General features: G+C 36.3%; 1 pseudogene; it reads left to right on the top strand.

The window, feature by feature from the left end:
• Positions 1-12974: 12974 nt before the first annotated feature.
• Positions 12975-13609, top strand: LOC105531094 (annotated as a pseudogene).
• The last annotated feature ends 3047 nt before the right edge of the window (positions 13610-16656 follow it).

Below are 16656 nucleotides of genomic sequence, written 5' to 3' on the forward strand. Positions count from 1 at the left end.
AACTTTCTTAACGTGAAAAATGATGAACTGATGATTAAATAATTAAATGTGGTATGATGCAATAAAGGAAACTGAACAAGACGGTGGGAAAGTTACTTGTGTTCTAATCCCCCATTTACAGTATACAAACAAAACACAAAATCTGAAGCAAGTCATTTAACTTCTCATAGCTTTTGTTGACTCATCTTCAAGCAGGGGATGTCATTTATCAGCTTCAGAATAAGGACTGCACCGAATTTTCCATGGAGTTCATTTGAAGCTCACACAACTACTATTTTATAAACATCTGCAAATTCATCACAACCTTCATGATTGAAAATTAGATCATAACAGCACAATTAAAATTTTATAAGCCATTAACCATCAAATTTAAGCATCAATCCAAATTACTCAGACAAAAAAATTGTAAAGCTTTATATTCTTAGCTAAAAAATATGATTAATAAGTAGCAATTTATTTTTTTGTAATCATGAGTTAGATTTACATAGACATGTTCATTTATAACCAATTTTGCCTTTAAAAATATACTTAAATCAGTAATGTAAAAAAAGTCAGCAAGGTTCAAGCAATCTTTATTCTTACCTCAGAGTAGTTTAATAATCATAATCACATCTAAATATAATAGAAAATGCAAGGAAAATTGCAAAATATTTTTAAGAGTGGCATTTTCAGAATCAACCTTGCAAATTGCCTTTTAGAAGTCTCCACTGTGTAAAATAAATGTGAAATGTATTCCTTCAACTCAGACCTAAGCCCACCCTATAATGTGGTAAAGAGTTCCCCTTTCAAATCTCTCAATTTTATGTTTGGATATGTGTATGAACAATTACATATATGTATGCATCTGCTTGGATGGGTCCATTGAGTATGTTTAAGTTGTACAATTTTCCCTTGCTTAGTGCATTATACTTACAAGAAAAATTTGTACTTTCCCAGCCAACTAAATAATAAAAAAAAAAAATTTAACTCATTTTAGGATTTGCCCTCGCTCACATACACAGTCGTTCAGCAAGCACACACACATGTGCGAACACACACGTTTTAGTTGTACTAAACTTAATGTGAAATTTTAGATTAGAGTCTCATTTATTGGCAATTCTGGGAAAGGGTTTTAGCTTAATCCTCAGTTAATGAAACCCTTGCTAGTGAATTTCCTTTGTCAACACTGCATTTAATGTATAGTGCTTCATACCTGCTAGATCATCAAAACCCACAAAGTGATTAGGTTCAACTGGAAAGCAAAAGTTGGAAAGCAAGATTTTTGTAAAAATTTTATAAAAAGATTATGCTCAGAAATTACATGGGCTGACTCTACTTAAAAACTATTTTCCAGTTTCTATGTTTTTCTATTAAAAGCAATGAACAACCTATGCTTCAAACATAAACCATTTCTTGGAAATCAAGCCTGATTGATATATGGCTTCTTGAATAAAAGCAATCAGGTCAGATACTGGCTCAGATTAAACCAGCATAGCCACTTTTCCTTCTTTTGTCTCTTCAGGGCTAGACACATACATGAAAATGACTTTAAAAAAAAATTACAGCAAATATCTACCCAGAATTGTTGGCAAATATAGTACATATGATAGTTAAACACTGGGTTTATAGGAAGCTACCAGGGATTCATATACTATTTTACATTACCCCCCTTTCAAACTGATGGGCTACAATAAGGTTCAGTAAATATGAAATATACATAACAATTATACTTTGGAGGAATAAGAGACACTTCTAGATTAGGCATTGTCTTCCCATATGGTACCCAAGGTAACTAAAGCAGAGTTACCTCTAATAAGTTAACAGTCACAAGGCAGAAAAAGGCATTACAGAGATCATCAAAGGCAAAAACACTTGGATTTTAGTGTGAAAAATCTATTATATAGTTGAGACTTAATTTTACTTAATAGCATAAAACCTACTTCTTTGATCAAAAAGCGTATCAGAATTCCACTTTGATCCCTTCACCTTCGGTGTTTCTTTAAGGGAATGAATTCATAATTCTTATACCATATCACTTTAAAGGGGTAATATTAATTCTTATTCAGAATAAAGTAGAAGGTAGATATGAGATCAAAAGTTTATTTTTTAAAAACTGTAAGATATTGCATATTTAAAACTGGTCTGCTAAAAAAAAAAAGACTTCTTTTGTATGAATGATTTTTATATTTAAAGTTGCATGATATTAAATTAGGATGTAGTTCAGCCAAATGCCTTCCAGTAATTTTTCAGTCTTGTCAGTTTAATTGTTACCACATTCATTTGAAGAAAAGCTAAGAAAAGCTGGACATAGTGGCTCACACCTATAATTCTAGCACTTTGGGAGGCTGAGGTGGGTGGATCCCTTGAGCCCAGGAGTTCAAGACCAGCCTGGTCAGCATGGTGAAACCCCATATCTACCAAAAGTACAAAAAAGTTATCCTGGCATGTTGGCACACATCTGTGGTCCCAGCTGCTCGGGAGACTGAGATGGGATAATGGCTTGAGCCTAGGAGGCAGAGGTTGCAGTGAGCCAAGATCTGGCCACTGTACTCCAGCCTGGGGAACAGAGCCAAATCCTGTCTCAAAAAAAAAAAAAAAAAAAAGACTTTAATTCAAAATTCCCTGTAATATCACATATAATTGTTTTGAGTGAACTACTCTGATGCTTGGCTACACACACACACAAAATCTAAAACACACAAAGAATAAAAAATCCAGATAGAGGCCTAACCCCCAGGTATAAAAGAAAAATGTCTACCAGCTCTTCACAGAGATTGGCATTATCTTTTATGCAGTAAATAGTGAGAGACTTAATAATAATTCAATTCCGTCCTTTTAGAAATTCACCAAATCTTTGTTTCCATGACCCCTATTTCTAGACTCATCAGTCTGTTACTTCAGTGTGTAAAAAGGTGTTCTCTTTCCTCTAGCTATCCTACTTACTGATTTTTTTTAAATTCTGGATTTTTGTTCTACATAAAGGTATGTCATGATAAACATGACTTTAGACTTTTATTATATAATACCAAGAGAAAGAAGAGGTACATATATATGTGTTCCCACGCATGTATGTAATGACAACTTATATTACAATGAGGGGATTTGTTTCTAAGAAAACTATTCATCAAAACAGAAAGTCAAAGAAGGGGTAAAGGGTGTACAGCCCTTTCTCCTATGTACTGGGTATGTGTGTAAATAGTCTGTCATCACCTTATTCTGTCTCAAGCAGAGTGGTCTGTGACATGCAGTAGGCTTTGCCCAGTGTTACTAGAATATCTTTTCCTTTCAGGCAGCTATTTAAGGGTGGATTCAGAGCTCTTTCTTCTCCTTGAACTAGTAAAGTGGGAATGTGGTACACTCCTTTACAAGAATATTTTGGAATATATAATAATGCACTGATTTAAATCTTTGCAATGGGTGCTGTAATATTAAGAGCCCCTGAAGAGCCTCGAGCTTTTGTGGAAGTAAAATCTCTATAAATAGTAATGAGGTCAATTCTCTCATATTTTGAAGGGCATGAGTGAAGGTTTATAGAAGGGGATGGAGCAAAGGGAGCATAAGCCTGGATGTCATGATTTTCAAGTGTTTACAACACTTCTGTTCCAGTGACAGAGCAAAGCTAAACTTACAGTCCCTTTAAAATATGAGACTCAAGCTTATTATTACCATAGTGGGTATTCTCTCCATGCTTTTACTGCACTCTGAAATAATTCCTTCAGTTTATAGGTGAGTTTGCAATATTTTTAAAAGAAAGGGAAAAAAATCTCAAATAGGCTAATTAAAACAGCAATTCAAACAGGTAGTATGAACACCATTTGGATGTCAATATATACCCATACAAGAAAAGTAGGTCAGGCAATTGGGAATATTTTAAATCTTTCACTAATCCCTGTTGGAGACCTGAAAAAATAAATGAATTAGTGACACTTTGTATGCCTGTTATTTAGGGGTCACAAATTTGGCTCTATGATTTCAAGCAACAAAAGCATAAATTCAAGCGTAATAGATTATAAGATTCAATATTCATAAGATTAAAACATAACAACTATTTGGGAAAAGTACTCCTTATAATGAGGCTAGAGAGAATACTTTCCCTTGAGGTTCTCACAAACTGGACCCCGTGTCCATGTAACAAGCAACATCCTTAATGTGGATGAAGCAACACATTTATTAATAATAGGGACATCTTTACTACAATTAAAGATAATTGCCTTATGCCAAAGTGCAATTTCATAAAAGCAATGGGAGTGGATTTTGGGAGAAGAGAGAGGTGGAAGTGTTGTAGCTTTTTCACTCCTGTTGTGTGGTGAGTGGGAGAGAGTGTTACAGTTCTTTTATTCCCACCACAGGTTCCCACTCCAGTCCCACTCCAGTTTCTTGTCTCATGACCAAGAAGAATAAGGCACACAGACAACAAGAGTGAGTAAGGTAGAGTCAGATTTCTTAAGTGACAGGAAAGCTCTCAGCAAGGAGAGGGGACCCAAAACAGGGTTGCTGGCTGAGGGGCTAAGTTTGGGGGTTTTATGGACTGGGAAGGAGGAGGAGCGCACTGACTGGTCGCACATCTTGGAGAAGGCATCATTCAGAAAGAGACAGGATAGTGAAAAGAATCATTTGGAGGCAGAGGTGAAGCCTTGGCTCACAACCAGTCAGGGGTTGGAGTGATGTTACTTCATCCAAACGAAGATTTGGCCCTCGGCCAATCACAGAATATGTAAAATAGGTGAACGGTAAGGACCAATCAGAAGAAAGCACATGACACAAGAAAAAGGCACACCAAGGAGAGAGAAATATGTCCAAAAAAGGAGTGGAATTTGTTCTTCTGGATTCATAGTGGGCGTTCCCATTTTGGGGCCGCAGCTTAATTTTCAGGCTGTTTTTAGTTTGAAGTTTTACCAAGGACCCACCCTAACTGCCTGCCTGACCCGGTTTCTTCCTTCCTCCTCTCTCAGAAGTCACTTTGGTACAGGGTTGTGGCTCTCTGTGGCTTCATGTTGGAATAGAATTTAGAATATTTATGAGTGAACAAACAATAAATATTTACCTATATATGCTCACCTAAGACAATATTCTATACATATTCACCTAAGCTTTGAAACCTACTGAGTGACAATATATAGATTAAAATTCCTATCAAGTACTGAGAGTTATCAAGCAAGAAAACAATGAAAATTTAGTAAAAGATAGTTATAGAAGATTACTAGAATCTCAATGAACATACAAATGTGCTATTCTTTATACAACGTGGAAAGAAAAGACTGTGATATTTATTTAAGGGAAGAAACATGTGCAACTATTCAAAAACAGAACAATGGAAAATGACGATAGTGGTGATTAGACCTACCATATATTAAAATCCATTACAAATCTACAATGATTAAATTCATATGGAACTGGTATAATATCAATGGACCAGATTCTAAGACAGTTTTGCTGGAATGAAATAAGCTATTTAGAAAGAAAAACAATCTGAGAATCCAGCAGAAACCATAACCCAAATAAATTCCATTTCAATATAAAAGTGTGTTATTACAAAAAGAAATGTTTAGTAGAAAATATAGGTAAAACCAATTTAATCTCTTCTTTAAAAAGGACATTCTTAAACAAATTTTAAGAACAATCTTCAATAAACTGAACAGTCATGCAAAAGATGCAATGATGAAACCTAACTGAATTTTGGATAAAGTAATAGAAGACCATAAAATAATGAAAGACTTATTTTAGGAGCAATAGGAAAAATTCAAATAAGGACTGGATATTAGATATCATGTAATTTTTGGTCAGGCACCGTGGCTCACGCCTGTAATCCCAGTACTTTGGGAGGCCAAGGCGGGTAGATTATCTGAGGTCAGAAGTTCAAGACCAGCTTGGCCAACATGGTGAAACCCCATCTCTACTAAAAATACAAAAATTAGCTGGGCATGGTGGCAGGCACCTTTAATCCCAGCTACTCGGGAGGCTGAGGCGGGAGAATCACTTGAACCTGAGAGGCAGAGGTTGCAGTGAGATGAGATCATATCATTGCACTCCAGCCTGGGCAACAAGAGTGAAACTCCATCTCAAAAAAAATTAATTAATTAATGTTTTAAAAAGACATTATGTAATTTTTGTTAATTGTCTTAGGTGTTTTAATGGCATTGTAGTACATAGGAGAATGTCTATATTCTTAAGAGATTTACAACGATGAAGATAGCAGCCCAGTATCATGATGTCTGAAGCTTACTTTCAAATAGTTCAACAATAATAAATAAATATCTCTCATTTACTTATATATACACAAACATACATATGCATGTATGTATATGTATGTATCATATATTGAGGTCAGAGAAAGGAGAGAAAATGTGACAAAATTTTATCAGCCAGTGAAATCTAAGTAAAGAGTATACAGGGCTCATTGGATTATTCTTTTAATTTTTCTGAGTCTGGAAGTTTTAAAACAAAAAGTTGAAAGGAAAAATAAAGTTGAAAATCAAAAGAACATTAGATTTAATGAGTTAAAAGTGTAAGGCATCTATATGTCAAAAAAAGGATACTTCTAAGTTACACGGCAAATGGTTATATTTTTAACAAACAAAAGGTTCATAAAAGTTATTAAGGAAAACATTAAAAAACCACAAAAGGAAAATGATGCAAACAGATGCTCCCCAGAAAAACTTCAAGTGACTAACAATATATGAGAAAATCATCGCCGAGAAAATAATGTCAATTTCACTAGTCATCAACAAGAAAATGGAAGATTATTTTCCCCTATAAAAGTTAGCAGTTTTGTTTGTTCATTTGTTTTCTTTTGTTTTTAATGGTTATACTTAATACTACAAAGGGTGCCAGAAGAGACATCTTTTCAGTGTTGAAGGGCTTGCAAAATGGTACAAGAATTCTGGAAAGAAAATTTGAAATGGTTTCAGAAACATGAAGAGTGTACAAACTTTCATCAAGTAATTATTTTCTGGAAATTTATTCTGCAGGAGGAACCAAAACTTGGACAAAGGTTGTACACCAAAAATATACATCGTCACATAATGCAGTTACAATAAAGTAAAATAAGAAACAATTTCAATGTCCACTGTTAGAATATAGGTAAGCAAAACTTTTACTACATGGCACATCCACGAATAAAACACTATGACATTGCTAATAATGTATATAAAAAGTTTAATGACATAAGAAACTTCATATAATAAAATCTTGAGTGAGAAAAACAGGGTAACAAGCCATATATGCACTATTCGTCCATTATGAAAAAAAGTTTATTTAAAAATCATGAAAAAAATGCTGAAAAAAATACCATGACGAAATATGAACAATGGTTGCCTGTAGGTAGTATGATTATCTATGTTTTGTTTCCATTTTTATACTATTCTATATTCCCCAAATTTCTTGTTGTGAGCAATACATGCTGCTTAGTGAGATACAAATAAAGTTCATTTAGAAATGCTTGCAAAGACATTAATAAAGAGAAAGAAGAGAGCCTTCAGGTTACCTTGAGGTAACCAGAAACACACTGGAGCCCATCCAACGCTGACTTGGCAATATAAATACATATGTTACATAAATATTACATAATATTTAATATGTTTATATTTAATAATATATAAAATGCATTATGTAAACAGGAATAAAAACAAACCATATACCTCAGAGACCAAACATAACTTTTTGAAGACTTTCCAAACAAGCTCTGTTTTTCTATGTTTTAATAAGGGTCAAAATATTCTCCAGAGTTTTTTGTTTGCCTATTTGTCCTGTTTTGTTTTGTTTTTATTTTCAGATAAAAGAGTTGAACATTAAGTAAGTGGGAAACTCTGACGTGGGGAAAAAGAAAGTTGTAGGGCTCTACCCAAATGAAACACTCTGAACACACACTTCTGCCCTGTACTACTCCATATTTGTAGTTAGACACCTCTTTGAGCAAAATTAACTTTTTTGAATCATAGAAACTCACTTATCTTAGCAATATAAATCTGTTCCGCATTAGAAAATCAAGATATAGGGAAAGACATACATATGACTGGTTTAAATTTTTCACATATTTATTTTTAATCTCCAATTAAATTTGAAGACTTGGACTGGAAAAGTCAATCACTTTGCTTGCCCATGATTTCCCGGTACTTCCTAACACTCTTTTAAGATCTACTCATACCTCCTTTGTCAGAGAGAATGTTCCCACAGGACTCACCGAATGCACAGAAAGACACATGACCCAAAACCCAGGCATGGCTGATTGTACCCAAAGGACACCAACTTAAGTGCAGTCTCTGTGATTTTCTCTTCGGAGAATTTCCAGTTAAAATACAGATAGGCCCAATTCATTTTCTGAGGGTAGTCTACCTGTCAAGTTACTGAATTAGTGGCTGGGATTGCCACCTAAAGACATTTTTGTGTTAATAAGCCAACCAACAGAGCTGGGCTATGAAGAAAACCAAGAAAAGGAAGTAGAAACCCGTAGCTATGTAATGAACACAAATGATGCAGAGGAAGTGGGTGGATTAAGATGCTGTGGTTTCTGAGGGCTTTCTAGTTCTCTTTTTCAGCACCTCACTCAGGCCTGCCTACATAGCCTACCTTTGGTTTCATATGTCTAATGTCTTATGAAAACTTTCCCTTTATTTAAACAAGCTTTAGTTGTTATTTTGTTGCTTGCTACAAAAGCATCTGTCTTAGTCCATTCTGACTGCTGGAACAAAATATCAGAGATTAGGTAGCTTATAAACAAAAGAAATTTATTTATCACATTTCTGGAAGCTAGGAAATCCAAGATTAAGGCAAATTTGCTGTCTGTTGAGAGCCTATGGATGGGTTCATGGTTGGCATATTCCCACTGTTTCCTAACATGGTCGGATACAGACAGCCCTCTTTATAAGGGCACAAACCCCATTCATGAGGGCTCTGCCTGCATGATCTAATCACCTTCCAAAGGCCTCACCTCCTAATACCATTAAATTGGTGATTAGGTTTTCAATGTATGAATTTTAAGAGGCCATAAACATTCACAACATTCAGACCATAGCAACATCCTTGGGTAAAATATATACTTCTCCTTTCTAAATTACATTGAAAGGTGGACAAGCTGTGTATTTTTAAATCCATCTTTAATAGATTAGGAATTGAGTCAAATAATTTAACATCACATGTCTAGTTACTGAATCCATGGGACATGAACTTAGATTTCCAATTCTAGTTCTTCCGCTGTTAACTCCTCTGTGTCCAAAGGGCAATGCCGTCCTAAAAGCCATTGAATACATCAGCGGAGGTCTGTTTTCAAGGTGGTGTAATTGGGAAATGCTACATCCGGGTCCTACTCTGGTAGCATTGTGCAAGGAGGCCATGGATGAACAGTTCAATTGAAAGCATCAGGACCACTTACTTATAGTTCTACCACCAAATTTGTAGAAAAACTCCAAAAAACTGTTTTGACATTAACTGTTAACCAAAATTTATTGCAGCTTCTATTTCAACTACAGCTATAGTGTCGGTGTTGAATTGTTCTTTTCATCAAGAGAAAAGCAAGTGAAAACGCCTTCTAGTTCCAGTGTTAAAAATGTTCTGTAAGCTCAATCAAACATCTTCAAATCTATCTAAAGAGGAATAAACAGCTAAAGTCAGCCAGAATCTACTCTATGCTCTTGAATATAGTATAACTAAAGAAATACAGTTAATTTACTAATACCTATTATAATAGCTACCTTTGTTTTTGAGACAGAGTCTTGTTTGTTACCCAGGTTGGAGTGTGGTGGCTCATGGCAGCCTCAACCTCCCTGGCTCATTAAATTCCATGTGGCTCACTGTCTCAATTCTTTCAGGAATTTGCTCAAATTTTACCTTTTCAATGGGACCCTTCTTGATCTGCCTATTAAATTCAGGCATTTGAGACCATCCTGGGTAACATAAGGAGAGCCCATCTCTATAAAAAATGTAACGGTTAGCCAGGTGTGGTGGTGAGTGCCTGTAGTTCCAGCTACTTGGGAGGCTGACGTGTTAATCTTGGATTTCCTAGCTTCCAGAAATGTGACCTGCCTATTTAAAATAAGTCTTGGCCCCTTATGTACCTAGTCCTATACCATACTTTATTTTTCTTTTCTGCCTGAATTTAAGCAATCCTCCTGCCTCGGCCTCTCAAAATGCTAGGACTACAGGCAAGAGCTGTGCCTGTACTACCATTTTTTAAGTGCCTACATTGTGCCAGGCACTTGTCTGGGTTCTTTGCACACATTATTTTTTCATTCATTCAACAAATATTTTATTGATCATACAGTGTGCCACTCACTGTTCACACGTGACAATCCCTGAGAATATGACAATGAACAAAACGAAGTACATGCTCTCAACAAGTTTCTCAGACTTCATTTAATTGTTACAGTCAACTCACTGTTGTTACCACTTTTTTAAAGGAGGAAAATATCCCTCCAAAAGTTAGGTAATTTATGCAAGGTCACCCAATTGATGAGGAGTAACCTAGACTTCAGACTTAAAATTTCAGGTTCTTTCCATTTGACCACAGTGCCTCTCATTAAATCATTGAGTATGGAAAGTGAGACATATTTATAGCCAGGAGAACATGGTTATGAAGCTGATAATCACTGATAATCCATGCCAGGACCTTCTCACATCATATTAGTTTCTTGATGCATTTACTACAAATGTAGATTACTTTCCATAAAGTAATACTCCCATTGAAACCAATATTTCCTAAAACACTTAAACAACATTGAAATATATCATTGGATTATCACTGGATCAGAATCTAAAATACTCCAAAGTCAATACAAACAACTTTCCAGATGTTCAATATAAGGTGAATGCAAGCAATTTCATTAAATCAAATTAGGCTAATTTTGTTTTTATTTTAATTCATTCATATATATGGAGTGCCTATTATGGGCCAGAACCAGTTCTAAGTGCTTGAATACTAGAATGAAAAAACAAACTTCTACTCCAATGGAGTTCATATTATTTTTAAAAAAATAAAAGAAAAGAAAACTTGTTGTCATAAGGTAGCAAGATAAGAAAAGAAAAATAAAGTATGGTATAGGACTAGGGGCATAAGGGGCCAGGACTTATTTTAAATAGGCAGATCAAGAAGGGTCCCATTGAAAAGGTAAAATTTCAGCAAACTCCTGAAAGAATTGAGACAGTGAGCCACATGGATGCCCAAGCAAAGACTCATCAATTTCAGTTTTCCTAAGGTGAGCATATCACAGTTATTGGGAACATCAGGATCGGAGAAGCAGTGGGCACCGGGTTATGTAGGATCTTGTAGGCCATCATAAGGAGTTTGGCTTTTACTCTGAGTTACATAGGAGGTTATTGGAGAGTTTCAAACAAAGAAATTTTATTACATATAATTTAATACATATAATACATATAATTTATTACATATAATATAATATTATACAGCAATTGCTTAAAAGAATCCCTGGCTATTGTGTAGAATAGACCATAGGAAGGCACAGGGTGGAAACAAGGAGATGAGTTGGGAGGCTTGTAGTAACCAAGGTGGGAGATGATAGCATCTTCCATCAAGAGTAGAAGGGGCCATATTCCTGGAGACATTTTCATTGTAGAGCCAGTAGGGTTTTCTAACAGATTGGATGTGGGGTTTCAAAGAAAGAAATCAAAGGTAACAACATGATTTTTTGCCCCAAGCAGTGGTGATGATAGAGTTGCCTTTTACCATGGGAGGAGGAGCACGTTTGAAAGGGTAGTTGTCTGGGCCGTGTTATGTGTAGTTTGCAACATGAAGAAAGTCTTTCCCAGAAGTGACTGCCTGTGTCAAGAGCTACTGATAGGCTGAGTGACAGGAAGGCTGAGAGACTAATGGATTTAGCAATATGGAGGTCACTGGTGACTTTGACAGAAGCTGTTGTGATGGAATGAAATGATAGGAATGAAAGACTGTTTAGTATGGATGAAGAAGCAATGGGGAAAGAGAAATTGAAGGCAGCAGGTAAAGTCGCATTTTTTGAGAAAATGGGCAAAAAATGAAAGAGAAAAAAAGAAGTTGAGAAAAAAATATTAAATAACAAGTTAAAATTGAATAGCATTTTTATTTGCTGACAGAAATGGCCCATTAGAAAGCAAAGAATTGGGCCAGGCACAATGGCTCATGCCTGTAATCCCAGCTCTTTGGGAGGCCAATGCTAGAGGATGGCTGGAGACCAGGAGTTTGAGATGAGGCTGGGCAATACAGCAAAATCCCGTTGCCATAAAAAAAAAAATTAATCATTAGCTGGGTGTGTTGGCACACATCCGTCATCCCAGCTGTTTGGCAGGCTGATGCAGGAAGATTGCTTGAGCCTGGGAGTTTGAGGCTGCAGTGAGCTATGATGGTATCACTGCACTCCAGTCTGGGCAACAGAGTGAGACCCTGTCTCTAAAGAAAAAGAAAAGAAAAGAAAGAAAGCAAAGAATTGATGGGATCTATTCTTGCAGAGGGAGAGTGGATGAGATTGATCTTATCCACTTCTGGTGAGGAGGCTGATATTAGAAGTGTGGGTAGTTCATTCACATCATAGTATACATGATTTGTGATTGCAGTAGCTCAGTATATTACATAATTTTTATTATTATCCTTATACTACTGATACAGAAATCAATTTCTTTGCAATTTGCTAAAAAGACTGTACCTAATTTCTCACATAAATTTAATGAATCAAAAATGAGTAATCTTATTTTTATCACTATTTATCTAAATTTATTCCATGATAAATACTTCAATGTTTACATCATGTAGCAGTGTGTGCATAAATATTGAGGGGCAAGTTGTAAATGTAAAGAGGACACAGTCTTCCCTGGGAACCTGTCCCCTAGTTCTCTGCTGCATGGTGTACTATTAATTATTCAGCATTCAAGAAAGTCTTCCAGGGAGGCTGTGTCTGGCTCTCACTCTCGCCGCCATTGAAGTACGCTGAGCTCCATAGAGACAGCACCGGGGCAAGTGAAAGCTGGACTGGCACAGGGCAACTCTGTGTCTTTCTGAGGAAAAATAATGAAACATGGGCAGAAGAGATCCTAAGAAGCTAAGAGGCAAAATGTCCTCACAGCATTCTTGTGCAAACTTGTCAGGAGCAGCACAAGACGCACAACCAAGATGCTTCGGTCAATTTCTCAGAATTATCTAAGACATGCTCAGAGAGGTGGAAGACCACGTCTGCTAAAGAGAAAGAAAAATGTGAAGATATGGCAGAGGCGGACAAGGCCTGTTATGAAAGAGAAATGACAACCTGCATCCCTCCTACAGGGGAGACCAAAAAGAACTTCAAGGATCCCAATGCACCCAAGAGGCCTCCTCTGGCCTTTTTCTTGTTGTGTTCTGAGTATCACTAAAAAATCAAAGGAGAACATCCATCCTGTCCTACGCATTGGTGGTGTTGTGAAGATGCTGGGAAAGCTGTGGAATGACACAGCTGCAGATGACAAGCATCCTTAGGAAAAGAAGGCTGTGAACCTGAAGGAAAAATATGAAAAGGATATTGCTGCACACCAAGCTAAAGGAAAACCTGATGCAGTGAAAGAGGGAGTTGCCAAGGCTGAGAAAGGCAAGAAAAAGAAAGAGGAGGAAGACGAAGAGGATGAGGAAGAGGAAGATTAAGAGGATGAAGGTGAAGAAGAAGATGATGATGATGAATAAGTTGGTTCTATCACAGTTTTTTTCTTGTCTATAAAACATTCAGCCAGGCGCAGTGGCTCACACCTATAATCCCAGCACTTTGGGAGGCCAAGGCGGGCGGATCACGAGGTCAGGAGATCGAGACCATCCCGGCTAACACAGTGAAACCCCATCTCTACTAAAAATACAAAAAAATTAGCCGGGCGTGGTGGCAGACAGCTGTAGTCCCAGGTACTCGGGAGGCTGAGGCAGGAGAATGGTGTGAACCCAGGAGGCGGAGCTTGCAGTGAGCGGAGATTGTGCCACTGCACTCCAGTCTGGGCAACAGAGCAAGACTCCATCTTAAAAAAAATAATACAAATTTTTTTTTAAATAATAAAACATTTAACCCTCCTATACACAACTCATTTCTTTTAAAGAAAAAAAACCGAAATGTAAGGCTATGTAAGATGAGTTTTTAAATTATACAGTATCTTTTTTTGTATAATTAACACACTAACCCACTGTGTCTTTAAATAGCCTCTCCTGGTGGTATTCTCAATAGCCCCTAACCTTGCCTAGTACAGTATGGAGGTTGTAAATTGGCATGAAATTTAAAGCAGGTTCTTGTTGGTGCAAAGCACAAATTAGTTATATGTGGGGATGGTAGTTTTTTACATTTTCAGTTGTCTCTGATGCAGCTTATGCAAAATAATTGTTCTGTTAACTGAATACCACTTTAATTGCAAAAAAAGTCGCAGCTCTTTTGTTGTCATTCTGAATACTTACAAGTATACATAATTTTTTTTATTAAAACGAAACAAAGAGACCCTTCCACTTTGCCTTCTGTCTGATTCATCTCCTACCTCACTGACCATTCCTCCTCCTGTCTCCAGTCCATTACTCCTTTCCATGATCCCATCCTTAGCTCCCTGTATCTTCTCCTTTTCAATTTATCTCCTTAGAAAATTTACGTGGTTGTACAGTTCAAGTACCTCTTCCATATGTTTCTTCTCCATTTTACTTCTTGACTCTCTTAGGTGACAGATAGTCGAGATTTAAAGATTCTGGAATTATCTCAAAGCAACATATCTAAAACCAAACAAACCATCTCTTGGTCTTGCCATTTGTGACACGGTTCTGCTGGTTCACTGGGCTTGCATCTTCTAGATAGGGTAGGTTTCTCCCATTCTTCTATTTCCTCAAATGCAAACAGACAGAATGGAATGCTCTGATTCTTTTTAATACAATTGCTTCACCTCTCTTATCCTGCCCTCTTTATTGCCACAGCTACTGATCTAGGATACCACTTCTCACCTCACATGGCATCGATTGAGCCGACTTCTAAATGAGTTCCTGCTTTCAATCTCTCCCAGACCCAAGCCATTCTTGCACAACCAAATGCCTGGATAATATAACTAAAACATATTCCATCATGTGATTTCTCTAATTAGCAAGACTTAAAGCAAAGTGCAAACCTTTAGCAGGACATTCAAATCCCACCACCATGTGGGAGTTTACCAGTTGATCCTTACTTGTTCCATTGTATTTATCTTTCTCCATTCTACTCTATGGGCAGTTTACTAAAGCCAAGCTCTTCACTTTCCTTAATAAACATAATGTGTTCTTTCCTATTCCTGTTTTCCTTTAGCATCTCCCTCCCTTGGAACTATCCATATCTAGCATCTTCTTCATGACCAAAATTCACACACAAACCCCATAAGCTTGTCCTATAATTACCTGTCTCACACCCTGACTTCCCTCAGCAGGTTAACAGCTTAAACTTGGGGAACCAAGCCTTGAGCAACCAAACAAATTTAAGACACAAGGATTTGTCAATGACAGAAGTTACAACAGAGGCAAAGCTATGGGAAAAAAACCTGAGGTTTTGGATCTGCATTCATAATCTCTCGAGATTTCAAACAGACATGCAAATAAGCTTCAGAATTATTAATACTTTAAAAGATGTTGTATATATTAATTATAGCCAATAAGAGTTATCTAGTTTGATATTTCACACCTTACAGAAAATAAACTTGATAATTACAAAGGGCACAGATTATTTTGTTTTTAGTTTTGTTAATAAGAATCTTCCAATTTTTTTAAAAAAATACTCATTTTGAAAGCACAAGAGTTCTATTTAGCACTTGTAAATATAGATAATAATCTCATTTTTTAATTGGAAAACAAATCTTATAGCTTTATAAAGCAAAGACTTCAGGATCATATTCTGTAGTTTTCAAGGGTGTATATTTATCAATTAATAATGAATCTATTCACTCAGCACCTTATCCTTGTGTACAACATTATGAAATTGATGGTAAAGTTCAATTTGTCATGCTATATTTTTACAACCACAGGCCTGTGTTAACTATTCTCTGCAAAACGGAAAATGTTGTTCTAAAATTTATTGAACAATTAATATGAAGAAATAAGTACTCCCTTGAGTATTCCCTTCGTATAAAGAAGTTTAAACAAATTGCCTAGCTCATATAGATTGTAAATTCTGGTATTCAAATCAAGTCTGTGTGTGGTTCCAGAAGCCATGGTACAAACCATTACCTCCCATTGTTATCTGCAACATGGTACTCCTTACTCATTCTGCCTAATTAAGATATAATTTTGACATACTTATCCTCCTAGAAGAAATTTATCCACAAGAGGATTACAGTTAAAAAGCTATTCTTTCCTCATAGTAAATGTCATCTATACAAACGTGTGGCTTACATAAAATACACTATAGACTACAAAAAAGTTAATACATGTAGTATTTCCACATGTACACTGATTGAGGCCCTGAGATATACATTGGGATAGTTTGATTCAATTGGGGAAAACTTTTAGTAAAAATTTATCTTTAAATCTTGAAAATTAGATGCAACATACTTGGAAGGAAGAGATGGGCTAATTAAGGACTGGGGACAGGTTGGCAGATGTGAATAACAGTGTGAAGTGAAAAAGAGAGAATTGAATACAAAGCATAGCACGGGGGTTTCGCTGACCAATGCAATGACGGATTTGAGTGAAAGAGTACGAACAGCACAGCCACATGACCATAGAGACACATCTAGTAGGGTCATGAGTCTTGC

The sequence above is a fragment of the Mandrillus leucophaeus genome, unplaced genomic scaffold (assembly GCF_000951045.1).
Source record: "Mandrillus leucophaeus isolate KB7577 unplaced genomic scaffold, Mleu.le_1.0 Scaffold864, whole genome shotgun sequence".
In the NCBI taxonomy this organism is placed as follows: domain Eukaryota; kingdom Metazoa; phylum Chordata; class Mammalia; order Primates; family Cercopithecidae; genus Mandrillus; species Mandrillus leucophaeus.